Source organism: Vulpes vulpes, chromosome 10 (assembly GCF_048418805.1).
Source record: "Vulpes vulpes isolate BD-2025 chromosome 10, VulVul3, whole genome shotgun sequence".
Classification (NCBI taxonomy): Eukaryota; Metazoa; Chordata; class Mammalia; order Carnivora; family Canidae; genus Vulpes; species Vulpes vulpes.
Window position 1 is genome coordinate 47,569,438 of NC_132789.1, and position 27,576 is coordinate 47,597,013.

The 27,576-nt window shown below is 42.6% G+C and overlaps 1 pseudogene; it reads left to right on the top strand.

Annotated features, from left to right (window-relative positions):
* Window positions 1-606: 606 nt before the first annotated feature.
* On the top strand, window positions 607-27,299 carry LOC112914953 (calreticulin-like; annotated as a pseudogene).
* The last annotated feature ends 277 nt before the right edge of the window (window positions 27,300-27,576 follow it).

The window sequence follows — 27,576 nt, forward strand, 5'->3', positions numbered from 1 at the left end:
CTGAGGTCCAGAGAGAGGATATGACATGGCAGGGCCATGTAAAGGATTTGTTTCAGGGTTTGACTTAAGCTCCTTTCTGCTGTTTCCCAGACTACTCCAGGCCACAAAGCAGCCCAGCATCCAGAGGGCATGTCAGGCCTTTAGAATCCAACCTTCTCATCGTACGGATGAAACTGAGACCCAGAGAGGAGAGGTGGTTTTCCCATCGTCACACAGTGAGTCGGTGGCAGAGATGCTTGTTGAACTCAGGTCTCTTGCCTCCATAAAGGAAGTATTGGCCACTGCTACAAGCTGCTAGGTGTCAGTTGGCCAGCAGGAAGTATTACCAGTGGCCTCAGGGGCAAATGAGCTTTTGGAATCTGAGACCTTGCATAGGGGCTGGCACATTAAAATATGCAGGAATGTTGGTTTATTGAATTGGAGAATCACTGAATTAGTGATACAAATAAGTGTGAGGGGAGGGCTAAGGCAATGGTAGTGCCATTTGCAAAAGTACAAAATCAGGCAGTAAGAAACTAGAATCCAGATGAGGATCTAAATGATGCAGAAGTTACAAGGGGGTTTTGTGTGTGTGTATGTTAATTTTGTCAACTCTCAAACTTGACCATGAAAACTTGGCCAAAGAGACATTCTGAGACAAAGGGCCTCTGTGCCCAGCTGGCTCGCACCCATGGAGGACAGCTCAGAGGACAGCTCAGAGGACGGAGAAGCAGCCTGCTGCTCAGGCCTCCAACTGATAGGCGATTGGGACCATCTGCCAATTGTGGATACTTGGACATGCTTGGCCTGAGGAAGAATCACCTTGGACAGATGCCCAAACCAAAGAGACCAGATCCAGCTGGTCTTTCCAGGTCTCAAGTGCAAACTGATGGTAAGGGTCTCTGCAGTGGCTGCAGGGGTGTGGACACACATGCGTGCAGAGACTTAGCTTCAAGCAGTATTTATTGAGCACTTGCAATGTGCCTGACACTGTGTTGCATGCTATTTTATTTAATTCTCCCAGAAACTCAGTAAGTTAGGTAACCTCTTTCTATAGATGAAGAACTTCAATCTCAGTGAGGTTTAAGAGGCTGCTAAAGCTAGTGGCAGAGATGAGTCCCTAGCCCAGTCTTTGGATTTGAGCTACTTCACAAGCCAGACATGGTGAGAGGTGCAATGTGGAGATAAGTTCATTTGACATAGGAACCATGGCTATGTGGACTCCTTGGTTTATATCTCTACAGACTTGGATATGATTATGTGCATTCATCAGCTAGATGTACCAGTTTCCAAACTGTGGGACCCAGGAAATTTAACAAAATCCCCTACCCCTGGACAAGCAGAGCAGGACTGGCCCTATTTTGGGCTGCACCCGCCTTGTGCTGACCTGCTTATTACTTAGGGCACTGCCCCGCCCTAATCAAAGACCAGGGCACACCCTAACCGGAAATCCAGCTCAGAGGACCAGCATGACTGTGCAACTTTCTGCGTATCCCATTGGCCACTGGCCCCTATAAAGTTGCCAAGCCTCTTAGTCTCGGGGTCCAAGTCCCTGCTCCGCTGCGTTGGGTATACTTGGACCCAGGCTCGAGCTTGTAAATAAACCCTCGTGTGTTTGCATCAGTGTCGGCTCCTTGGGCGGTTTCTCGGATTCGCAATCTTGGCCACAACACAAACTTCATTTTTTTTTCTTTTTTTGTTGACTGGATCTCTGGGGACAATATTTGACCAATTTTTTAATTGTGCTGGACTAGATCCCAGGACCCCACGATCACTCCATGAGCTGGAGGCAGATGCTCAACCACTGAGCCACCCAGGCATCCCAATATTTGACTGATTTGAAGGAAAGATTTATCAGAGGAAAAAAATATAATAGCATCCAACCTTGGTTGATACACTGCTTTCTTTCTCTCAGTTAATGCTCTCCTTGAGCGGGCCCCTATTTGCTTTCTTCTCCTCCTCCCTGGACACTATATGGTACAGTTTGCATTTCCCCTGAAGCATCATGCTGTTTGATGCCTCTGGGTCTTTTCATGTGGAGGCCATTCCACTTGGAACACCCACTACTCACCTTTTCTTCACCTTCATTTCTTACTTCTTCAGGCTTGCCTTTTCTGAAGTCTGCTCTATCTTAGGAGAACAGATAGAGCTTTTCTGAATTTCACTGCCCTTGTGCTTCCTTCTATCACTGTCCTTACCACACTGAATTGTGATTGTCTACTTGTCTGTCTCTTCCACCAGACTGAGCTTTCTGAAGTTCGTAGGTCCCTAAAGGGAACTTGTCAGATCCATGACTGTGTGCTTCGTGCCTTGCACAAAGTACCTTGCTCAAGAAATATTTGTTGAATGAAGGAATAATGAACCCAGACCCAGGGTACAGAAGAACTGGGTTCTAATCTCAGCTCTGCAACTGACAACTTTTGTGGGCAAGTCACTTCCTTCTCTGGGCTTCAGTTTCCTTGCCTGTAATATGAGGAGGTCAGATGAAATGACCACTAAGAGTCATTCTGGCTTGAGCCTTCTATGATGTTAAAATATTATGATGCTAAGAAGAGAAGTATAAAACATTAAAGTAGGGCTTTATTAACCATGTGACACTATTCTAACAAGAAAGACTCCTTATTGGGTATCTTGAATTGTGTCAGGTTTGATATGTATCGATATTGTTCCTTCAGAAAAATAATTACCTATAAAAGTTCTGAATTTTGTCCTAACTTCTCTCACCATAAAGCTCAAGATTAAAGTTGTACAACTGTTTCTACATACTTGTTAAATTCAAGTAACATGTGTCTAATGGATTAATAAATGAATCAATCCATTTGTAAAGCTGAGAATCTTATGGCATAGGCAAAGGCAGGCCATACATACATCCATTCAGTCATTAACAAATATTTTGGCAATTAACTCTGTGTGAGATACTGGGACACAACAGTAAGTAAAATAGTTACGGAACTTACCAGTCTGTGGTGTTGTCTGGGAAAACAGACATTACTCAAATTATACACAAACAATTGTATTAATTACAAACTCTAAAGTACTATGTCTCTTACCTTTGCTGTGCACTGTAGGTTATAAGGGGCTTTTCACACACATCACCTTGCCGGAAGCCGTATAGTAAAAGGGTTAAAAGTAAAGATTTTAGTGTTATGGAGGCCTGGGTCTGAATCTGGCTTGCCTACTTACTTATGAACTAGGCTCTTGGACAAGTTTCTAACCTTCACTTTTCTCATCTTTTGAATAGGAGAAAAATAGCCCATTCGTCACAGAGCCATTATAGGAATGTAGTGAGATAATGCATGGGAAGCGCTCAGCACAATGCTTGACATATGGTTGCTGAACAGTAGCTGTTAGTATGATTATACAATTTTTTGTTCTTCATAGCACTTTCCCCTGTATCTTCCCTTATTCCAGAAGAAAGGCTGGGTCTGAAATCAGGCACATGGGTTCACATCTCAGGTCCACCACTTGCTAGGTACAAAATGAAACTAATGGTATCTTTTCATAGCATGAATTATGAGACGAAATTTTTAGGCATCCACATGAAGGCCAAACACATAACAAATATTTTAACTTTGGTATCAATCAGGGAAGTGGTGTTCACTCCAGTCTAACCATGGCAACGAAGTATGAAAAGAAGCTCATAGGGCCCCGCCGTCAGGAGTGGTGGGCGAGGTGGTCACACTCATCCTCTGTTATTTTTTTTTTCACTGTTCAGAATTTATTTGGTACTTTAGTTGATATGACAGATAGTTGGTTGCATTGTGTTCTTACATTATATGGCAATGTACGCCATATGCTGACATATATAGTATACAAAGTAAGATCCTTTAGGAGAGTTATGCACAATACATACAATATTGAATTTATACATTGGATACCAGGATGTGACTGAAGAAAAAAAGATGGACTAGGTAGGTTCGATGTTGGGTGAAGGAATCAGAGGTTACAGAACACACAGTAAATACACATCTGGTTTGAAGAGCAGCTACAACATACACGGTATTGGCAGTGGTGCCTCTGAGGTGGTGGAGAGGTCCTGGCCTGTCTAACACTGACATCTTGGGAGAGACAGGGGAGGACCGTGGAAAGCGAATCCATCCCCCAGGCCTCATGGCCAGAGGTAGATGAGTTGTCAGATTTGAGTAAAGATGCTGACAGAGCCAGCTGAGGGTGGTCTTACTGGATGTGGGTTGCAGTGGGGTTTTCATGGGCAGAACTAAGGCAATAATCCCAGATATTGGGTAGTGGAATTTGAGAATATCCATTCAGCTGTGGAGAGGAGATGAAATAAAGGCTACAGCCGAGGCCTCTTCCATCTTGAGCTGCCAAATTGCCCTGTGACTCTGGGACCACCACGGGTCCAGGTAGTGGGAGTCAGCAACTCTGAGGCATAAAATCAGAAAGGCACTGAAAGTTTGGATGGAGTGCCAGGTCCCAAAAAGAATGCCTCTTCGTCTCTTCGTCTGTATGCCATCTATGCCAAAGCAAAACAAATTTATCAGCATCTCCTCAAAATTGCAAGGGAGAGTCTAAAAAGTTTAAGCAATAAAGAAGGGCAAATGGAAATTGATTATTTAATATCATCATTACTAATTCAAGAAGTATAAAATGGTATTACTAATCTCTTTACTTGCTGAGGTGATTTTATTATTTTATCTTACTAGACATAAATATGTATAAGGGCTTCGTTCCCTTAACTATATTTTTTCTCTCTATTTTGAAGAGAATGCCTCAAGCCTTTCAACCATACATTGCCATGGTGGTTTTTAGGACTTCATACCCATGGAGGACGGTAGGGTGGAGTGTTAATGTGTAAGTGGCTCAAATATTGGGTAGTTGAGCCATACCACATGATAGTGAGTAAATAGTAGAGTTTAGGCATCAGATAGGAGAAGAGATTTCAGAAATATCGGTGTTATCCTGTGATATTCCCTTACAGTCCCCGCAGGCGTGGTCAACCTCAGCTGCACTTATTGTCTTTAAGAAAACACAAATCATTTCTATATGTTGCTTTTCTTCTTTACCCCATTGATGGATGAAAAATGCAACTGGTGGAATCTAAACATAGGCTGGTTTGTGGTAATGTCAGTTTACTGCAGGAAAATTTTATGGAGACAAAGAAAAGGATAAAGGTAAATGCTGGAATTCAGGAATATACGAATTGACAGGAAAAAAGTTCTGCCTTTTATGCCATTGTTTTTATCCATATTATCAATTCATTTCTCTTCCTTAGAATAAAAAGAAGTAGGCAGCTGGGTGGTTCAGTAGATGAGCGTCTGCCTTCGGCTCCGGTCATGATCCCGGGGTCCTGGGATCGAGTTCTGCATCTGGCTCCCCAAAGGGAGCCTGCTTCTCCCTTTGCCTGTGTCTCTATCTCTCTCTCTGTGTCTCTTATGAACAAATAAATAAATAAAGTCTTTAAAAAAAAAGTAGTAGATAGAGAAGAATGAACTGTGCACAAAAATAATAATGCTCATTTATTAAATAACAGGTATGCAGGGGCACGTGGGTGGCTTAGTCGGTCAGGCATCTGCCTTTGGCTCAGGTCATGATCCTAAGATCCTGGGATCAAGCCCCAGATCGGGCTCCCTGCTCAGCGGGGAGTCTACTTCTCCCTCTTCCTCTGCCTGCCACTCCTCATGCTTGTGCTCTTTCTCTGTCAAATAAATAAATAATTAAAAAAAAAACCGAAATAACAGGTATTCAAAACTAAGACTTTAGACACATTATCCCTATTAATGTTCCTAATGACTTCACGAGATGGTTACTATTATGTTCCCAGTTCTGCAGGTGGCCCCCAGAAAGGATGGATAATTTGCCCAAAGCCATATAGACAGCTGGCCAGAGGCAGAGCTGATATCAGACTCTAGGTGGGACTCTGGGACCATGTTCATCACTGCTGGACTAGGCTGCTTTTTCCCCACCCTGGGATTTTTTTTATATAACACTGTACTTGAAACAGGGAAAAGCACTGTCTAACCTCCAAATGTTGCTTTCCCCTAGAGCAGCTGTGTACATAGGAGAGTGGAGCAGACAGGCCGACTCCCCCGACTCGCTAGCTGCGGAATTTGGGCAAGTCTTTCCTCTTCCCTCAGCCTTGATATCAGATGGAGATGATAATCCTCAAGTGCCACTCATCAGACAAGGCTGCTCTTAGAGCCAAATAATATTATGAAGGAAGGGGGAGCTCGGAAGACAAGGTCTACAGGCAAGGGTTTTCTTGTCTGAGTAAGCTTTTATCCTATAAATAGAACCCATTGATTGTCCTCTGGAGTAACTTCCCATCTCTCTCTCTTGGCTACTGTTATGAATCTCATTTTCATGTTTATTACAGGAGAGAATTATAAACTGGCTTGAGCATTTTAAAATCTCATTTAAATCCACTCTGGAAAATTGTTTCCAAAGGAGAGAGAATTGCAAACTGAGTGACTCGTGGGACGCCTTCTTGGTGGCTCTGGGGGCAGTCTGCGCCACCACGCATCTCCTCTGTGTGATTGATTTCTTGTTTGTTGCCCCTCATGTCTCATCTTACTCAAGTTCGTTTGGTTCTCCTTGGTTGTCTAGAAGGGCTCTTGGGTACCAATGAGGCTCAGTAAGAAGGGGGATTGCTTTGGACCACATAGCAGGATCTGGTAAAGCAGAGATTCAAAGCTTGGTCTTCAGCTTATAGGTTCAGTGCTCTTTCCCTCGGGCCCACTCTCTTCACCTGACGTCTTTTCTGGTTACTCTAGCCTCATGTGAGGTCTTTGGGGAAGTAAGCAGACAGCTTCTAATGCAGTATCAGACATGAAAGTGCTTAGCACAGACACTGGTGTGCAATAAAAGCTTGAGAGATAGCTGAATCAGGAGCTGTGATTCTTCTCTGCAATTTAACACATATTTATTGAACACTTCTGTGCCAGGCCTTGGCTAGAAGTTAGGAACATAAAGATGCCCCTGCTCTTCAGGAGCTTAAAAACTATTCAGAGACTAAAATAAACCTAGTTGCAATCTACTGTGATACAGAATCATGGAAGAAGAATCCTCTTTAAACATAAGTAATGATAGCCCCGTGATTTTATGTTGACAGTTTACAAAGTCCGTCTCACTTCTCTTACCCGTTCAACTTTCACGGGCTCCCTATGAGGTAGGAATAAGTATCCACATTTTCTGGTGAGGCAACAGGTTCCAAGAGTTAAAGTAACAGAGTCATAACCAGGAAGCTGGGCAGCAGCATGGAATAATGGAAAGACCACGGACTTGGAAGTCAGGACACTTGGCTTCTACTGTGACTAAGTGATCTTATATAAGTAATTTCCTTCTCTGGGGCTTGGTTTCCTCATCTATAAGGTAAGGTACTTAGACTAGAAATGTTATGGGGGTCTCAGGATAAACAGGGCCTTGTCTTGTAAAGCTGCAGAATGAAATTTAACTATCTCTTGAAAATTAAAGGCAGACTATATAAGGAGAAGAAAGAATCAGATAAACATGAATTAAAATCCCAGTTTAGTTCCTTATTAGCAATGTGGCCCTAGGCATGTTACTTCACCTCTCTATGACTTAGACTTCTAATTTGTAAAGTAGACATAATTATCATTTTGCAGAGTTCCTCTGGGGCTTGAATAAGAAGGTAATGAATCCAGCATAGCACGTGGCACATAGTAGGTGTGTGAGAAAGTACCCAAGACTGGTGAAACTGAACACAGGGTCTCCCTGGTTGCTCTGTGAATATTTAAGCCTAAAGATTCTGTTTTCTCTGCTCCCAGTTGTCCAGACCAGTGAAGATGCCAAGTTTTATGCCATTTCAATCAGGTTTAAGCCATTCGGCAATGAGAATGAGACCTTGGTGGTTCAGTTTTCAGTAAAACATGAGCAAGGCATTGATTGTAGTGGTGGGTACATGAAACTCTTTCCTGACACCCTGAACCAGGAGGATATGCACACAATCTGAGTAGTACATCATGTTTATAAGCTCTCCGATAGCGGTCACAAGTCTCCTGAGGTCTTAATGAGAGCCATGGTAACTGTGGAAGAGACTCAGATTGACCTGAAACAGGAAATTTCTAATCCACCTTCCTATGCAGTAAGACTCCTCCATGACCTGAAAAAAGCAACTTTAAACTTAAATGTTAGTTAGTGTAAATAGAAGAGGTAGAGAGCTGCATGGTATTAACAAGGCTGCACTACCGAGAGACATTCCCCAGTTCTCAAAAAGGGAGAAAAGAGCCATAAACTGTGTAGACACTCTCAAATGTACCTACCACAGTAGGCTTTGTGCTCTGAGGGAGGTTCCTGCCCTTGATGAGAGAAGGCACAGGAGGCCCAGCATTTATAATGAGCCCAGAACATTGCATCTGTAACCTCAACATGTCGCTAGGCCTCCTTGAGGCAGTCTAGCTCCTACTTCACTCCAACCTTAAATGGTGGTTGAGATGAAAAAGCCAACAAACAACAAAAACTAAACCTACTCCCAAAGCACTGATGAAGAATGTGGATTTTACTGAATGTTTTTATACAAAGTCAGAGGAAAGTGTCATATTACATGTCATACAGGAAAATTTCCTTAGAATTCTCCTTAAATTTTTCTTTTCCTAAGGGGTTTCAGATCTGTTGCTTCAAGTTCTTGACAAAATCCTCCTCTCCGGCCTATTTCCCTTTTCCTCTCTGCACCCGCTCCCCCCAACTCTTTCTTCCTCATCTTTCAATCTCTTTCCTATATAAAACGTTATAGCACTCTGGAGGCCTAAAGGAGTCTTTGCCCATCTCTGTTTGCTTAAGAATCCACCCTCCTCATGAGGAGCCTACATGTGTGTATGTACGAGGTGGTGTAGTAGGGAAATTGAAAAAAAATTTGAAATGTGATTTTTTCATATGAATATTATTTATTCAATGTTCAAATAACCAAACTTTGGGCAGCCCGGGTGGCTCTGTGGTTTAGCGCCACCTTCAGCCCAAGGCCTGATCCTGAAGACCCGGAATCGAGTCCCATGTCAGGCTCCCCGCATGGAGCCTTGCTTCTCCCTCTGCCCATGTCTCTGCCTCTCTCTCTCTCTCTCTGTGTGTCTCTCATGAATAAATAAACAAAATCTTTTAAGAAAAACAAACAACGAAACCAGTTTCAGCTGTTATCAGCTCCATTTTACAGATGAGGAAACAAAGGCAAGAAATTTGCCCAAGGTAAGCAAGTGGGAAGCTAGAATTTGAACTCAGTTCATGTGGTTTAAAGCCTGTTCTTTTATCTATTCCACACTTTTGCCTTCTATTTGGTGGGGACACAGGCATGTGAATTTTTTTTTTAAGGTCAGAATGAAAGACACACTTTTAAAAAGATATCGGTGAGGTGCTATGAGACAACAAAAGATGGCATGACTCAGTCCAACTGGGGGCTTTTTAAAGGGAGTATTAATTGTTCTTTGAAGAATGAGTTAGATTTTAATAGGCAGAGAAGGAGGTGGAGGGAATATAACGAGGACAAAGGAAACTGCAAAACCTCAGAGGCATGAAATTGAAATGCAAGTAGAAAAATGATGAAACTAGTGTAGCTGGAGCACCTCGCATGTGTGTGTGTGTGTGTGTGTGTGTGTGTGTGTGTGTGTGTAGGATAGACAGAGAGCAATAACTTGGGAAATGAGGTTGAAAAACTAGGTTAGAACCTATTCTCAGACTTTTGTCATGTTAAGCTCTCCAGGCTCAGAGCCACTGATCAACAATTGCCCCTGAAGTTTTCACAAAGCACAAAGAACCCCAGGCTCTGTTTCTCAGTAGGCTTGGGCTGAATCCCAGCAATGCTACTTATTAGCTCTTTGACCTTGGGCGAATTACTTAACTTTTCTGAGCCACAGTTTTCCCAGCTAAAAGTAGAGATAGTAACAGCTGCCTGTCGCGAGAACTAAATGATATGGTATGAGGTACCTGGCACAGGAGGGGCTCTCTGGTTGGGTTTGGTCAATGGAAGCCTTGGGGGGAGACCAGAGGGAGGGAAGAGAGCTGTTTCTCTCTACTGAAATTCACAGCTTCCCTCCTGGCCACCCGCCCCACAGGAATTTTTTTTTTCTAGGTTCTGATAACCACTCTTGCTCCTTGCAAGGATAGAGGTAGGAACAGCCCTATTGTTGCTAGCTCACAGCACACACTATTCTTTATGTCATTTCTCTGTCCTGCCCCCATCTTTGTAAATAGTTCCTTTATTAAATTCCCCTCAAGTAATCCTAAATTTGAGTGTGCTATTTATTTCTTGCTGGGACCCTGATTAATAATACATAGGCTTGGGGATCCCTGGGTGGCTCAGCAGTTTAGCACCTGCCTTTGGCCCAGGGCGCGATCCTGGAGTCCCAGGATCGAGTCCCGCGTCGGGCTCCCGGCATGAGCCTGCTTCTCCCTCTGCCTGTGTCTCTGCCTCTGTGTGTGTGTGTGTGTGTGTGTGTGTGTGTGTGTGTCTATCATAAATAAATAAATAAATCTTTAAATAATAATAATAATAATACATAGGCTATGTCTGTCTTAGCCTCAGAACAGGCAAAATGCCTAAAAGTGATGCAAAATCATGCACCAGGGGTTGATTTCTAGTCCCTGACATCTGTGGCTTTGGCAACAACAAAATACAGGTCATCCTTTGTTACCAAGGGAAATACTATGAGAACAACAAGACCATCAAATGTCGGGTGAGTATGAGTATGATGTATGAGTATGAGTATGAGTATGAGTATGATGGTCTTCAGCTGAGGGAGAAAGATAAGCATTTTATATATGTTATCTCACTTAATCCTTACAATAACCCTATGAAGTAAATACTCTCAGAAAATAGATATAGAAAAGTGCTATAAAGTATAGGAGTTCACCTAGGGGCAGTTTCTAAGAGCCTAGGGAGTCAGAAAAAGTCCCTTCTTGGATGAATGTTTGCCATGGCCTAATTACCCACTACTAGATATTGAAGGGATGGGGGAGGTGAGGAGTGCTGAGTTTAAATATGGATGACGAGTATATTTTATTAACATCAGATTAGAGAGATTAAGTTGGTTGGAAGATAGTAGCTGGATTTCATGTAGCAACTCAACAGGCATTCACCAAATGCTAACTCTGTGTTGGGTCTTGGGCTGGTGATAGAGTACGCCAGACATGGCCCCTGACCTCACAGAATTCACAGTCCGGTGAAGGTATGAATCAAAAAAGGAGAGGACTACCTAGTATGTTGAGGGCCTGGGGAAGCACAAAAGAAGCCCCCTACATAACCTGGCGGCTTAAGAAATGCTTCTTAGAGGTCTCCCTTGTGCTGAGTTTTAAAAGATGAGCATGAATTGGTTTTGTGAAAGAGTGACAATTTTAGGGAGGATTTAATTCCTGGAAGGATAATCACATGAGAAATGTCAAGAAGACTTGAGAAAGAGTGGTACTGCAAGAGATTTGGCACAACCAGGCAGGAATCGGGTCTAGAAAAGCCCATAGGGCTTGCGTCATTGGAGAACTTGTGTTCAGGCTCAAGGCCTTTGCTAGCAGGACTATTCAGGCACTGTATGTGCAGAGGCTCCCCGGGGTCGTCCTCTGGGGTAGGCCTGTGCTGGAAGCTGCAGACACAACAAATGAATCAGACATGACCTCTCCTATTGAGAATCTTACAATCTGGGGGACAGACAGAAAAAGACAAGGTCAGAGAATGACCAGAACTGTCATAGAAGAAGAATGGGGGCCAGGAGAGACCAAAGGAGTGTGTACTTAGGAGAATGTGATCCAGAGTCTGTATTGGGTTAACCACAGAAATGGGATGAGGGATGTGGTGAAGTATGTTTGTGTATATGTAGGAGGTGGCATTCAGGAACTATTCTCGGTGGTGCGTTTAATGCTTGAGGTCCAAAGATGTCCAATATGGGCTGAAATATTTCCTGTTTCCTTTCTAGATCAATACATTCACCTATACACTCTGATCATTTGCCCCAATGCTACTTGTGAGGTCAAAATCAACAACTAGCAAATGGCAGGTGAGATTTTGGAGGATGACTGGGACCTACTGCCTCACAAAAATATAAAAGACCTCTATGCCTGGAAACCAAGGAAATGGGGTGAATGTCTGCAAATAGAAGATCCTAATGATAAGAAACCTGAGATTAGACAGTGTTTGGCTGGAAAACAGGTGGAGATGTCAGCTATGAGGATAGGAAAAAAAGGCTGGGAATAGAAGCAGAAACTGAGGCATTAATCCTTCAAGGAGGTATCCAGCTAAATATTGGTGTCCAAAGAGGTGTGGAGGAAAGAGGGAAGTAACTCACATTTGTTGAGACTATTGATCCTTCTGGTAGCCTCTGTGAACAGCGTCCTCTGTTCTCCATTATGAATAAGGAAACTGACAGAAAATGAAGTGACTTGCCAAGTACATACACATTAGCATCAGGATGTGAACCTGGATCTCTGACTCCAGAGTAACTGATATGGGGAGTGCAGTAAATTGAGAAATCGAGTGTTTTCACTGATTTATTATCATTCACTGGGAAGCTCTACTGGCTATAGTTACGAATGGGACAATCCAGGGGCTGGGAATCCTTCTGGAATTCAGAATCTACTGTGGTATGCAGACAAGTACCCAGACAAAGGTCACACCGTATAATTAGTGCTGGGAGTCAGGGAAGCCCAAATCATGTGTAGCCTAAAAGGGGCTCCTAACCTAGCCTGTGTTAGGATGTAGGTGGTGGTCTGAGAAGGAGGAGGCAATACTTGAGTGATTGGGTTAATCTAGGGTTTGGAAACATAGACTCTGGAGTCAGATAGATATGGATTTGAATCCGAGTTCTACCCTTTACTACCTGTGAGACTCCAACCTACTGGCAGTTAGATTTTGAGCAAGGAACATAATTGTTATGAAAGTCAATTTCACAAACTGGGATTACTATAATACCCACTGGTGAAGGTTGTTGTGTAGATTAAATTAGCTAACATACATAGTACAGAAGCTGGTATATAGTAAGTCCTTAGTAAATGGGATTTATGTGTTAATAATGTACTGAATTTCAAACACCGAATTTATTAGAGCAGGGAAGCAGGAAATTGAATTGGAGGAAAGACATTCCAGACCCAGACAACAGCAGGAACAAACACCAAAATTAGGTAGAAAGCAATAGTTGTGTAAAGAACTGGAAGCACTAGTTTAGTATAAAGTTAAAGGTGGATACAGGGGAGATAAGGTTGGAAAAGTCTATTGGAACCAAGTCATGGAGGGCCTCACCTATTTTGTTGCTACTCCACAGGTCAGAGCAGATTCAGCCTCATGCAGAGAAGATGTTTGGGGTTAAACAGGAGCAATATAGGATCCAGCAGCTGGAATCCCTAAGAACTCCCTAAGAAAAGGCCTGCAGATGGGGCACCTGGGTGGCTCAGTGGTAGAGCGTCTGCCTTCAGCTCAGGACATGATTCTGGAATTCCGGGATGGAGTCCCACATCGGTCTCCTCTGCCTTTGTCTCTGCTTCTCTCTCTCTCTCTCTCTCTCTCTCTCTCTCTCTCTCTCTCTGTCTCTCACAAATAAATAAATAAAATCTTAAAAAAAAGAAGAGGCCTGCAGAGAGGTGGGCAGTGGCCCAGCCATGTGTAGGGTGATTTAGTAAAGCGCTCTAGTCCCATGGGAGGGAAGTGGACCCAGGGAATTAAGACAGATGATCAGGCTGTGTCTGTGTCTTCAGCACCACAGGAAAAATAGGGGCTGGGTTTCTTCCAGGCCCAGCAGGCAGGCTCAGAGCAGCAAGATTAACCATAGACCTTCAGTTGTATTGAGGACCATGCACCTGATGTAGTCAGGGTTGGCTCAAGGGGAGAGGAGAGAGGCTCCAGGTCTCTATGCTCCCTGCTGAGTGGAGCTGGAAGAAAAGGAAAGTAGTTAGAAGGCAGAGATCTATTAAGACTATCATCCTCAGGGTGGGATGCTGACTGTTGCATGTCAGGAATGAAAAGGCAACTGAAACAGCTCAGGAACTAGAACTTTCCCAGTTGTAATGCTACTGAACGCCTCTGAGTCTAGTAGGCTTGGCACTGAAACTTTTAGTCGGTCTGGGCAAATGGTCAGCACCAAGGTGAACTTCTAGGTAGGTAGAGCAAAATTTTGGAGGCTCCAGAGCAGAAGACATGAACGTCAGTCAGGGTAGGCTGTTTGTGACTTAGAGTTTTGTCGTGGTAAATAGAAGGGGCTAGGAGTACAAGGGAGGACTGTTACAGGTCTCGGAGCATCCTGGGTACAAAGCAGATCACCAAGAGAGGGATACAGGCTAGAAGACTTGTTCTGACAATAAGGGCACATGACTGAGGGAGGGAGAGGGTCAGACACAAGGGAAATTCCTGTCTTATTTGAGGTAAAACATTCAAGGTCAAAGTAATAGTGAACTTGAGAAGGAGCTGGAGCTGCTTTAAGGCTTTTTTTTATCTCCTGTCTTAGGTTTATTTCCAGAGTCTTGAGCTGGGCTTTCATAGGGGTAAGGACAGAGGTTGGCAGGATTAAGGAGCCAGGTGTAACCTGACTATATGACCTCAGTTTCGTCCTAGCCCACTCACCTGTCCTCAAGGAGGAACATTTTGTTTTAGGTTTGGGAGGACTTCAAATATATCCTAGACAGAAATGTCAAGAAGCCAGATGACTGGAACAAAGCAATAGAAGGGGAGTGGGAAGGACCTCTGACACCAAACCCAAAGTATAAGTTGGGGGGGGGTGTCTCTCCTTGCAATGGGTATGAGGACTAAGACAGAAGAGATGTAAAGTTTAATTTGTAGAAGAGAAACTCAGATCCTGTGGTTTTCTTCTCACCACCCCCACACTATCCATAAGACTGGAGCCTTGGGCTCTGCTCTCAAGGCTGTGCCTACCTGAGAGGGGATGTTCTGGTAAAGGTCATGCGGGTAGGGGAGGTCCAAGCATCCTTAGACAAGAAGTTTGTCCAAAGTGGTGGAAAGCAGCCAAAGGAACATGGTTAAAACAGGAAATAGGTCTAAGAAGAGGAAATCTCAGCACTGGTCCTAAAAGGGAAAGGTGGGACATGAGTGAGCCAAAGATGTCGAGGATAGGAATGGGGAACTTCTCTTTAAGGACTAACTCCTGACCTCATGTCAGAAGTGAGAAGAAACTAAGGGAATAAGCTATTGAATGGTCCAGAGATAAAACTGATGCTAGCATGATTTTATTTGGCCACAGTTTGCTGTGTTACATACCAGGAAGAGAATGGCCCCAAGTGCCAAAGTCCTTAGATGGTGTTCCCTGTGAGGCTATATTTTCTTAACTTCATGAACAAACATGCAGAGATGGGACCAGGCTGAGAATGGGTCTCTGCTACTTTGTTCGGCAACCTCTGGGTGGAAAGGAGAACTTGGAAGAGTCTCATGTATTAGCTCAAAAAAAGGGAAAGAAGCTATAAGAATCGTGCTCTGGTGCACAACTGTCTTTATAAATTGATTGGTCTTTCTGATGGTATGAGAAGAATGGAAAAATACTAATGCCACGTTCACTCTTTGGTTCTTTGTTTAGGGACAATGGAAACATCGGATCATCGATCATCCCAGTCACCAGGGGGAGTGGATTCATCCAGAAATAGACAACCCTAAACGTAAGCCTGACCTCACCATTTGTTACTATTAGAACATCAGTGTTCTTGGCCTGGACCTTTGGCAGGTAAAGTTCTCTGGGTTCAGAGCCACTGATCAAGAGTTCCTCTAAAGTTTTCATAAACTGGAGCTGCAAACTGGAAATCACAAGATTTGAATGAGTCTTGATCTTTCTAAGTCTCAAACTGCTCATCTTTAAAATGGGACTAATTATACTTGTCCTGATAACCACAATAGCTAAAATGTACTGAGCCCCTACCATGTACCAAGCACCATGTTAGAGACTTTGCAAACGCTACTTAATTCTCACTATGAAATCTCCTATTTCTGAATGTGGAAACTGAGGTTCAGAAAAGATAAATATTTTGCCAAGACACATACGGTAAACAGAAAAGCTGATATTTGAGTGTAGATCTTTTATTTCTTTTTTTAATTTTTTAATTTTTAATGATTTTATTTATTTATTCATAGAGACAGAGAGAGAGAGAGGCAGAGACACAGGCAGAGGAGAAGCAGGCATCATACAGAGAGAGCCTGACCTGGGACTCCATCCAGGGTCTCCAGGATCACACCCTGGGCTGTAGGCGGCGCTAAACCGCTGGGCTACCAGGGCTGCCCTAGATCTTTTATTTCTTAAGATTTTATTTATTTGACCGAGTGAGAGACAGAGAGACAGGGAGAGCATGAGTGGGGGGCAGGGGCAGAGAAAGAGGGAGAGGGAGAAGCGGACCCCCAGCTGAGCAGAGAACTTGATGTGGGCTCCATCCCAGGACCCTGAGATCATGATCCAACCCAAAGGCAGATGCCCAATCAACTGAGCCACCCAGGTGCCCTGAGTTTAGGTCTTTCTGAGTCCAGAATCAGGCTTCCAGTACTTTACACTGCCCTGCTGGTCCTGCGTGATTCTTGGGAGTGATTTTGGGCAAAGAGAATCATCAGAACTATGGTAAAATTTTAAAATATTAAAATCCCCAGGGGCACCTGGGTGGCTCAGTTGGTTAAGCAGCCAACTCTTATTTTTGGCTCAGGTCATGATCTCTGGATCCTGTGATGGAGCCTGGCTCAGGCTCCCCATTCAGTGGGGAGTCTGCCTCAGGATTTTCTCTCTCCCTCTGCCCCTCCATCTGCTTATTTAAAGGTTAAATAGATTTTTTTTTTTTTTTAAGATTTTATTTATTAGAGAGAGAGAGGCAGAGACACAGGCAGAGGGAGAAGCAGGCTCCACGCGGGGAGCCTGATGCGGGACTCGATCCTGGGTCTCCAGGATCAGGCCCTGGGCCAAAGGCAGCGCTAAACCGCTGAGCCACCTGGGCTGCCCCTAAATAAATCTTTAAATAAATGAATAATTAAAAATAAAATCCCCAGACAGATGTCAGCTGTGATTGGCCCAGTCATGATGGCAAAACTTTTTTAAAAAAAAACTTTTAAAAATATTTATTATTTTATTTTAGAGAGAGTTAGCACAAGTAGGGGGAGGGGCAGAGGGAGAGAGAGAGAAGCTGGCTCCTCACTGAGCAGAGCCCGACATGGGGCTCAGTTCCAGGACCCTGTGATCATGACCTGAGCTGAAGGCAGATGCTTAACCACGGAGACACCCAGGTGCCCCAAGAGCAAGAATCTCAAGCAGACTCCCTGTTAAATGTGGGGCCTGAAGAAGAGCTCCATCTCACAATCTTGAGATCATGACCTGAGCCCAAATCAAGAAGTGATACTCAACTGACCAAGCTTCCCAGGGGCCCCATGATGGTAATTCTTGACCCAGCTTTCGCTCTCTGCCATCTTTCCTGGTTCTGGTTGGAAGGGAAAGAGGAGGACTCAGACACTTGGGCCTTCATAAAATCGTTCCCTCTGTCTCTTCCCTGAGACCTGTTATTAAAAATGGGGAGGATTCTTTCCCAACTGTGGAGAAGAGAGTAGTGCCGGCCCTAGAATGAAGGTTTCAGCGTAGGAGGCCTCTGAAAGACTACAATCTATACAAAAAAGCAAAACGAAAAACCCTTCAATCTACATAGTCTTGGAATTCCCTTGCAGAGGAAGGGAATTCACTTTTGTTAAACACAGGCCTGGAATCAGTGCTTTACCTATATTATCTCCCTTAATTCTCTTAACTCTGTATAAAATAAGTACTATTGTCTCTTATTAGCCCAGTTTACATTTGACAGGATTGTGACTCAGAAATGTCAAGCGACGCACCCAAGAGCACACAGCTAGGTGTGTGATAGAGACAGGAATCAAACAAAGGCCTGTCAGCCTTTATTAACTACACCCACTATACAAAAGAGCCTCTAGAAACTGTAGTCACTTGTCTTTGAGTGTATCCTGGAAGATTCCATAGCCAGGGAAATCTGTCTCTGGCCAGTGGTTTCTATAGTAAAGGGCTGCTAAAGGGCAGTTGGACAATACCCCCTGGATGAAGCTTTCTTGGTTTATTTATTTTCCCCTTTCTTGGTTTCCTGGCTCAGTGAAACCAGCACAGGAGGGCAAGGAGATGATGTATATAAATTACCACATGCACAGCAAGGGGTTCAGGAGAGAAGGGGAGGGGAGGGAGAGAAAAAGGAAGGACAGACAGAAGGAAGGAAGGAAGAGACACACGTCCTTCTTTCCTTCCTTTCCTATCTGAAGAATGTGGATACAGTTTGAACAAGTTCCCATTATTATCTTTTTTTTCGGTTGTTTCTTTTTAATAAATAATAGGAACTCTCTACATCTTGTGTAAATCGTGGTCATGCTAATATACCTAATCTGATTGTTTCCTTAAAATGCATTGTAGTTTTTTTTTTTTACTGAAAACATTAATTTATACATTAAAACTGTATCTTTGTTCAGTATTTTCCATAAAATTTTAAAATGATTTGGCAGTAATTGTTCTGAGTTGTATCAACCTCCCCAAGCAGGCAAACCTTCTATTTGAGAATTTAAACCATGCTGAAGGAATGCTTCTTACACTTTAATGTGCGTATGAATCACTGGAGGATCTTATTAAAATGCAGATTCTAATCCAGCAAGTCTGAGACAAAACCAAGAGACTACATTTCTAAAACTCCAGCATTATCTCTTTAGATTGTTGTTTTTCTTATGACACAGTTCTGCGTCATGCTCACATTACCCTTACAGGCATCCTTTCCTTCTAGGTTCTTTTTTTTTTTTTCTAAGGATTTATTTATTTATTTATTTATTTATTTGTGATAGACATAGAGAGAGAAAGAGAGGCAGAGACACAGGAGGAGGGAGAAGCAGGCTCCATGCCGGGAGCCTGACGTGGGACTCGATCCCGGGACTCCAGGATCGCGCCCTGGGCCAAAGGCGGGCGTTAAACCACTGAGCCACCCAGGGATCCCCTCCTTCTAGGTTCTTTTTTTTTTTTTTTTTTTTTAATTTTAATTTTAATTTTAATTTTTATTTATTTTTATTTATTTATTTATTTTTTCTCCTTCTAGGTTCTAATCAGGTCTGATACTCCCAGGTTCTACTTCGCCTGACACAACTAACTGGACACATCCAGTTTACCACTGGGTCTCTGCACCTCACTGGAAAAGGCTAGTGACTCTCAGCAAGGAGATGGGTGGGAATTCCCTCACCTGTCCTGCCTCAACTGGGGTTTCCAGCCTTTAGATGCTCTGTGAGCCCAGTTGTCCTCCCGGTGGGACCTGGCCTAGAAAGCTGGTTAACTTTCCTTCCTGGTCCCTGACCCTTTCGCCCTCTGTTCTGATACCTCCATACACAATCCCCTTGCTTTTGTTGTTGTGGTTTAGGCAGAAGTGGTTGCCTTGTTTCATCAGGACAAAGGCTGGGAGGAGATGGCCACAGAGAAAGAAAATTATGTCTCTCACTTTTGGGACCCCTTATGATCTTTGAAGGAATAATGATACAAAAGGCAATGAAGATAGCTTAGCCACAATGCAAAGCACATCGATATCCCTTAAGTCTTATGGTCTGTGAGGCTGGGAGGGTAGGACTTACCATCTCTCTCTTAACTGATAAGGAAGCAGAAGCCTCAGAGAGGTGACTTGACTTGTCAAGATGCTATAGTCAATAAAGTGCCCAAACCTATACTCTTTCCGCCTTATGATGCACGTGGGATATAACACAGGAAACGGCACTTTCTGTGAGCTGACTCTCCAGGCTTTACAGTCTAACTAAGTACTTTCTCATGGTTCTTTTCTTCGGAGAACTGTATGAAGAAAGCAGGTACAGTCTATTTTCTTCCATTTATCGGATGAAAACATGGAGGCACAGAGAGGATGTATGTGGACCAACATCCCTTCACTAGTAAGTTTTAGGAAGCAGAACTGGCCCTTGTGACCTGATTTTTAGTTAAATGCAGAACCACGAGCTTAGTGTGGGGGGATGGGAATCAAGGGGCACTGAAAAGAACAGGGAAGATTAGGAACATTTTTTTGTGGGAGAAAGGAAAATGGAAGAGCCAATAAAGGAGCTGTTCTCTAACAAGACTGCTGATAAGTCAAAAGAAAAAAAATCCCAAAGGTAAAAAAAATCTCTTAAAATTGTACAAGGAATTATTTAAACCAACTAAAAATGGCTCAGAGCAAAACAACAACCTCTATTCAAAGTGGCTATTTTGTCATTTATTCTTCTATTGGAGGTAGGGTTGGGGGGATGATATAAGCCAAAAAGAAGTCTTCCCACTTAAAAAACAGAACAAAACAAAACTGTTTTCAAACCTTGGAGGAGGGACACATGATAATTCATACTGCAAACTTTCTTTTGGTCACAGAACTGCTCCCACACAATTAACTTGCTGATTTATTTAACATATTACTGAAGTGAAGAAATATGGAATGACCTTTTTCTCTTTCTGAAACATATCCAGATTTTGAAAAGTTATGATAATTATTACCATTTATTGAGTAACTATTATCTGCCAGACACTGTGCTTTACATATATTATTTCTAATTCTTATGACAATACTTCAAGGGAGTTATTCTCAATATTTTACTTATGAGGGAAGAGGCTCAGGGGAATTGAGTAATTTGCCCAAAGTCATACAACTAGTATGTGATTGAGCTGGTCTGTCTGTCTCTGTGACTCGTGCTCATTGTGTTCTGTTCCTTTATTACTAAATCAACAAACACAGGACTTATTACATGCCATTGACTTAATTCATCTTTTCCTTTAATTGTAAATACTAAATATGTTATTTTAAGAAAATAGAGAAATATTGTAGAGAATCTAAACTCTGCTCATACTTTTTAAAAAAATTTTTTAAATTTTTATTTATTTATGATAATCACACAGAGAGAGAGAGAGAGAGGCAGAGACATAGGCAGAGGGAGAAGCAGGCTCCATGCACCGGGAGCCCGATGTGGGATTCGATCCCGGGTCTCCAGGATCGCGCCCTGGGCCAAAGGCAGGCGCTAAACCACTGCACCACCCAGGGTTCCCTCTGCTCATACTTCTTGTCAAATCCTTTTCTTATGTTCTCTTAGTTTTTCTGATTATATTAAGGAGAGAATCTTGAAAAGGCCATCTCTAAGTGACATCAAAGGTAAGTGCCATCAATCTGAGCTGGCACAAGAGCCAGTGGGCAGCAATTTGGAGCCTAGCAGAATGATGAGAATTTCTTCATAATGTGGTCAGAGGTTTGAGAAACACAAATCTTGGGAAACAGTAAATTAACCTCTAGCTAGAGTATCAGCTAAGGTAGTACAACAATCTGGGCCCCCTGTATTATTAATCACTTTTGTATTCCCTCATTCTGCTGCAATTATTGATTAAAATCTCTGGGCCCATGGCCTTTGAATTTGCACTTAGCAAGGCCCCCAAGGGAATTTTTTAGCCCTTCAACCTCATTCTAATCCTGCTGTTTTCATTTCAACGGGTAAAATCTGGTAACATCTTTGACAATTTCCTTCTTAAAAATGATGAAGAGTTTTCTGAAGAGGTTGGAAATAAGACCTAGGGAATAAGAAAATAAGGAACTCCCCCACCCTAAATTCCAGATGTCTGATTCCTCAGTTGAACAGTGTTCTTTGCATTTGCAAAATCAGCCTAATAGTCATTATCTCATTTGCTGGTCATATGTTCCTGAGAGGAGGGAGGTGGAAAGAACTCACATTCATTTGTACTTGAGCACGTTCCAAAAATTATTCCACTTATCCCTCAAAATCACCTAACAAGACAGATATTATTCGCATCTTTCAGATCTAAAAACTGAGATTCAGAGAGTATGTATAAACTGCCCAAGGTCATGCACAGCCTTAAACTTGTTGAGTCACACTCCTTCTGTGTCACGCTCCCTGCTCACAGTGTGGTGATCTAGAAGGCAGCTACTGAGCCCATTTCTGATGCATGACTTGGAGAAAGAAGGAAGGTGTGAGTGCTGTTCACCAGCTTTCCTGCTGTCCTAGAACTGTCTTATGGGTGGAGTAATGATTCGGACAATGGCTTCACAACTCCCTGGTTCTTCAGGAAAGTCCATTCAAGCAGGTCTGTGGCCAGTGGCAGGTTTGATTACCCAGTAGGCAGATTAAGCTTATGCTTAGAATACCAGCAAAGCACAAGCACCCAAAAAAAATATTTTCACAAGAACTTTCATACTTAATAATTCTAAGGAAGCATCGAAGTAGTCATCATAGCAAAATAAAAATCTATCAAACCTTTTTACACTTTTAGTCTGTTTTTGTTTGTTTGTTTGTTTTGTTTTTACTTTGGGGTTATCATCTAATACTGTTTTGTTGAGGCAATATTACATATTGGATAAGAACATAAATTTTAGAGCAAGAATGCTGAAGTTCAAATCCAGGCTCCATCACTTTCTAGCTGTATGACCTTGGGCAAGTTACTTAGTTATTTAGATCTTTAGTTTCTCATCTATAACTATCTTATAAGTTCCTGACATATAGTAAGTGCTCAATATATGGCACCCATTATTATTAAACCATACATTCACTCAACAAGTATTTGTGGAATGCCTGTTCAAAGCACTGTTGTAGGTCCTGAAGATATGTTAGTGAAATCAAACAGAAGTTTCTGTCCTCATGGGGCTTACACTCAGGGGAGACCAACAAGAAACATATAAATAAGTTAATAACGTATGAGTGTGATGGTGAGATAAGCTATGGAGAACGATAAAGCAATAGAGAAGGCTATGATCATGAGGTTTTTGCTCTTTTACTATAGGAGTGGTCAGGAGAGGCTTCATTGAGTAAACAGCATCTAAGATACTTGGAGGAAAGAGCAAGCCATGCAGGTATCTGGGGAAGAAAAACCTAAGTAGAAAGAACAGCAAATGTAAATTCCCTGAAGTAGAAACATAACTTGCTTACTCAAGAATAAGAAGCCCAGGGTGATTAGAGCTGAGTGAGAAAGGATGAGAGTAGTTAGGTCCATACCCCTGAGTAAAATGGGGAGCCATTGTAAACATTTTTAGGAAAGGAATGATATGAACTGACTCATGGTTTAAAATATTACTTTGGCTGCTGTATTGTAAAAGACGATAGGAACAAAAAAAGACTACAGTGGACCAAAGGCAGAAGCAGATGATAGTGGTGGAGGCAGGAGGAAGTTTTTTTAAAAATTAAGTTTAATTTTTTTTATTTATGATAGTCACACACACACACACAGAGAGAGAGAGAGAGGCAGAGACATAGGCAGAGGGAGAAGCAGGCTCCATGCACCGGGAGCCTGACGTGCGATTCGATCCCGGGTCTCCAGGATCGCGCCCTGGGCCAAAGGCAGGTGCTAAACCGCTGCGCCACCCAGGGATCCCAGGAGGAAATGTTTAGATCCATTTTAAGGCAAAACTCTCAGAAGTGATGGATTAGATATGGAATATGAGTAAGAGTAAACAAGGATGGCTCCAAGGTTTTTGACTCAAGTAACTAGAGGATGGAATTCCTGAGATAGAGAACAAGGAAGGAGTATATTTGGGGCTGGGGTGGGGACAGAAATAAAAGACACAATTGTTAAATGTTAAGTCAGATATGATCATTAGACATTCAAATGTCAAAGAGGCAATTGAATATGAATCTGGTTAGGAGATATACATTCAGGAATCATCAGCCTATAGGTAATACTTAAAGCCCCATGAAGCTGGATGAAATCCCCTAAGGATTGAGTGAAGGAGATTTGAGGATGAGTTTTGGGGTACCCCAATATTTAGAGATCTGGAAGACAAAGTGGAACAAGCAGAGAAGACAGAAAAAGTAGCAATTAAGGTAGAAAAAGAACCAAGGAAGAGTAGTATCCTGCAGATCAAGTGAAGTATTTTTAAGGGGAGAAGGAATGATCACTGTGTCAAACGGTCAAGAAAGATGAAGACTGAGAATAGACCACTGTTTTCAGTACATGGAGTTCATGTGACTCTGACAAGAATAGTTTCAGTGGAGAGATAGAGGGGGAAAAATGGGTTCAAGAAAGAAAGGAAAGAGAAGAACTAGAGACTGCAAATATAGACTAGTCTTTTGAGAATTTTGCTGTAAAAAAGGGTAGAGAGAATGGAGTGGTAGGTACCAGAAAATTTTGGTCAAGATATATATATATATATATATATATTCTCTCTCTCTGCCTCTTTCTCTCTCTCGAGAGGCAGAGAGAGAGAGAGACAGAATGCTATCTTTCTGCCTACATGTATTTATGCTAAGGGGTATGATTCAATAAAGAGAGAAATAAATATAGGAAATGCAGAAGAGAATTTCTGGAGCAACATTCTTGAGACTATGAGAGTGGATGAGATTTTGTGCCCAAGAAGATGAGTTGGCTTTTCCATAGGAGAATGGGTATTTCATCCATAATTGCAGATGTAAAGAATGACAATATTAGAATTAAAAACAGGTTGGTGGGTAGATATGGTAGTGAAGGGCATTTGTCAGTTGGATTCTCTGGGAAACAGACACCAAGATGCAACTAGAAATGTAGTATATTAATTGGGAATAAAGATTGGGAGAACTGAAGGGTAGAGGGTATAGAAATAGAAAAGTCCAACACCTGGGCAAGAAGACGGGGAAAGAAGGATTGGGTAAGAATTACTATGAGTGCAGCACAGCTCTGAGAAAGTCTCATCCACCCAACAGGGCTCCAGTGGAAAGACTACCTGTAGAGGAGCACCCTGTTAGAAATAGCTGAACCCTAGCACTGCCTCCATGCCCAGCCACTGTCTGTGGTGTGCTTTGGGACAGCAGGTCCTGGGTTCAAATGCTGAAGTAGATCCCAAGGTGCTAAAGCTACAAGCCAGCAGCTCACTGCACTCCTCACCACTGACTGACCCATTCTTTTTCAAGGGAATTCCAAGTGGCATAACACCATGGCTGCCACAGAGTATGTGGAAATTTTCTTCTGATTGTGAAATAGGAAGTGAGGCTAACAACTTAACCCAAGATTGAGAAAGATGTGTTGGAGGTTTGAAGAAAAGAAGAAGGTGAAAAATAGTTATTCAAGGAGAAGGAGAGTGAATCAACCACAGAAATACAGTGGGCTCACTGGCTAGCACGAAGGGCTCACCTGAAGTTAGTCATAATGGGTTTAAAATGAGAACAACCGGTTTGGTTTTACTGTTTTCTCTAGATATTTTCTCTGCCTAGGGGCAGGCATGGAGAGTTGGATTTAATCAGAGTTGAGGGTTTGCTTAATTAAGGAGGGCAGGGGAACCGAGGATGTTTGCAAGAGAGTGATCACACAAAAATAAAGAAAGGAGAAAAGAGAGGACATGAAAGGGATGAGGCCTAGTGAAAAATAGATGGACTCAATGGATTGTTGTAGGTCCAGGTGGAGCTGAGGAGTCCATGGGGTTGGCAGTCTCTAGTTACCTTCGGCAAAGAGCAGTTTTGATAAAGAAAGGAAGGGGGTGGGGGGACGCTGATGAGTGAGTAGAGCAATGAGAGGGAAGTGGAGAGCTAGAGTTCTTAATCATAGGCAGTGCTTTCCAGACATAAGAAAATTAAGTCCTGATTGAAAGAGAAAGCTTTTTCTTTTAATAAACATGGGAAACACAACAAGATGTTAAGCATTTGCTCCCAGCAGGATTCTAGAAGGCTCCAGCCTACTGGGCATGCAGGTTCTCAGTCTAGCTTTTCCCCCCCAACTGGGTAAAAGACCAGTTGGCCCAGATGCTCTGGATGATGCAAGCCCTATAGGAATTTAGACTGTATCCCTTCTTTAATGAACTTTTTTTTTTTTAAGATTTTATTTATTTATTCATGAGAGACACAGAAGGAGAGAGGCAGAGGGAGAAGCAGGCTCCATGCAGGGAGCCTGACGTGGGACTCCATCTGGGGTCTCCAGGATCACACCCCAGGCTGAAGGCGGTGCTAAACAGCTGAGCCACCGGAGCTGCCCCCCCCTTTTTTTTTCTTAAATGAACTTTTGAGTAGAAAAATCTATGAAGTTGGCTTTAGGGGTCAAATTCTGGGACCTAGATGAACACATTAGAGAATAAAGAAGGAGTCCCATTTCTGACCTAATACAAGTTTGTACTGATCACAGGTCAAAGGCAAATTCAAAGAGCTCCATAAAGATTGTGTTACTGGATGGAGCAGAAACAAGACCAGCCTCAGATCCAGAAAACCTGGGTTTCTAATTCTAGTTCTACCGCCCACTAGCTGTACAATGTGGGCAAGTCATTTAATCAGTCTGAACCTCAGATTGCTCATCTAGGGAGTGGGACTAGTAACATTTACTTACAGATTGTTGTGAGGAAGAGAAATAATGTGTGTAGTCTGTCTAGCACTATGCTTAGCAGTGCAGTAGGCATCCAATAAATGATTGCTGAGTCTGAACCAATTTTATTTATGAACAAATTACACATACACAGAGTTCTCTCCACCACACACATACTGAAAAAATTTTTTTAAGATTTTATTTATTTATTCATGATAGTCACACACACACACACAGAGAGAGAGAGAGAGAGAGAGAGGCAGAGACATAGGCAGAGGGAGAGCAGGCTCCATGCAGGGAGCCTGACGTGGGATTCGATCCCGGGTCCCCAGGATCACGCCCTGGGCCAAAGGCAGGTGCTAAACCGCTGCGCCACCCAGGGATCCCCATACTGAAAATTTGTATGTAAACAAACACCATCCCAGAAATCTTTAAGACTGTGGAAAGACACCAGACATTTCTAAAGTGGGTTAACTTTGTTTATACCATCTGTAAATTATTTTGAAATTCCACATTCTAAACAGGACAAAGAGAAGCAATGGAGGGAACTATGTGAAGAAATGGAAAAAGAAAACAGGCAGGAGAAGCCAAGAAGAAAAAAGAAAAGGAGGAGGACTGAGAGGAGGATGACATCTGGGGAGTTGAAGAAGAGGGAAGTGAAGAGGATTCTGCTGAGGAAGCAGGACATAACAGGCAGCGGAAGGAAGATGATGCCAAAAGAGCCTTTCTGGGTAAAAATGGGGAAATCTGTGTTGACCAGAAGGATGAACTGGAACTGGGTAGAAAACCTTGCACTCAGACGCAAGTGATGTTGCTTGGAAGGAGAAATGTCACGAGGTTGGCAAAATCTGGGAAGCAAAATTATGTGCTCTTTTTGAACAAACTTTGGGTTTGTGTTTCTACTCTATCTCCTTAGTCTCTATGACCTTGGGAAAGTCACATCACCTCCTGGGGCTTCTATTTCCTTGTCACTGGAAAGAGAGTGATAATTCCTATTTCATGAGGTTTTTGTATGGATTAAATGGGCCATGTATATACATTGCCTGATATATAGTCACCTAATAGTCACTACTCCTACAATCATCATCACAGTGTTTAGGGAATTAATTGTTGATAAATAAGTTCTATATAAACTTGATCCTCACTTTCAATTTATCTCAGTACATCCAGAGAACCCTATTTTCTGTAAATATCTGTATTACTTAGTATTTATTTACTGAGTACTTCTGATGGTTATCCTTGTGGGTGATGATGTTTTCTTCTTACAGATATATCAAGCCCTTAAAAACAAAATCAGACTTCCTCTTAACATAAAGAAGGTTGTGAAAGTCCTTTTGCTTCTCTGTTGCTTTGTACCCTAATTTTTAAAAAATTGCTACTTGTTTGCAGGGTTGCTGGTCTTACACTTATCTTCTCTTACCACCCGCTCACCACA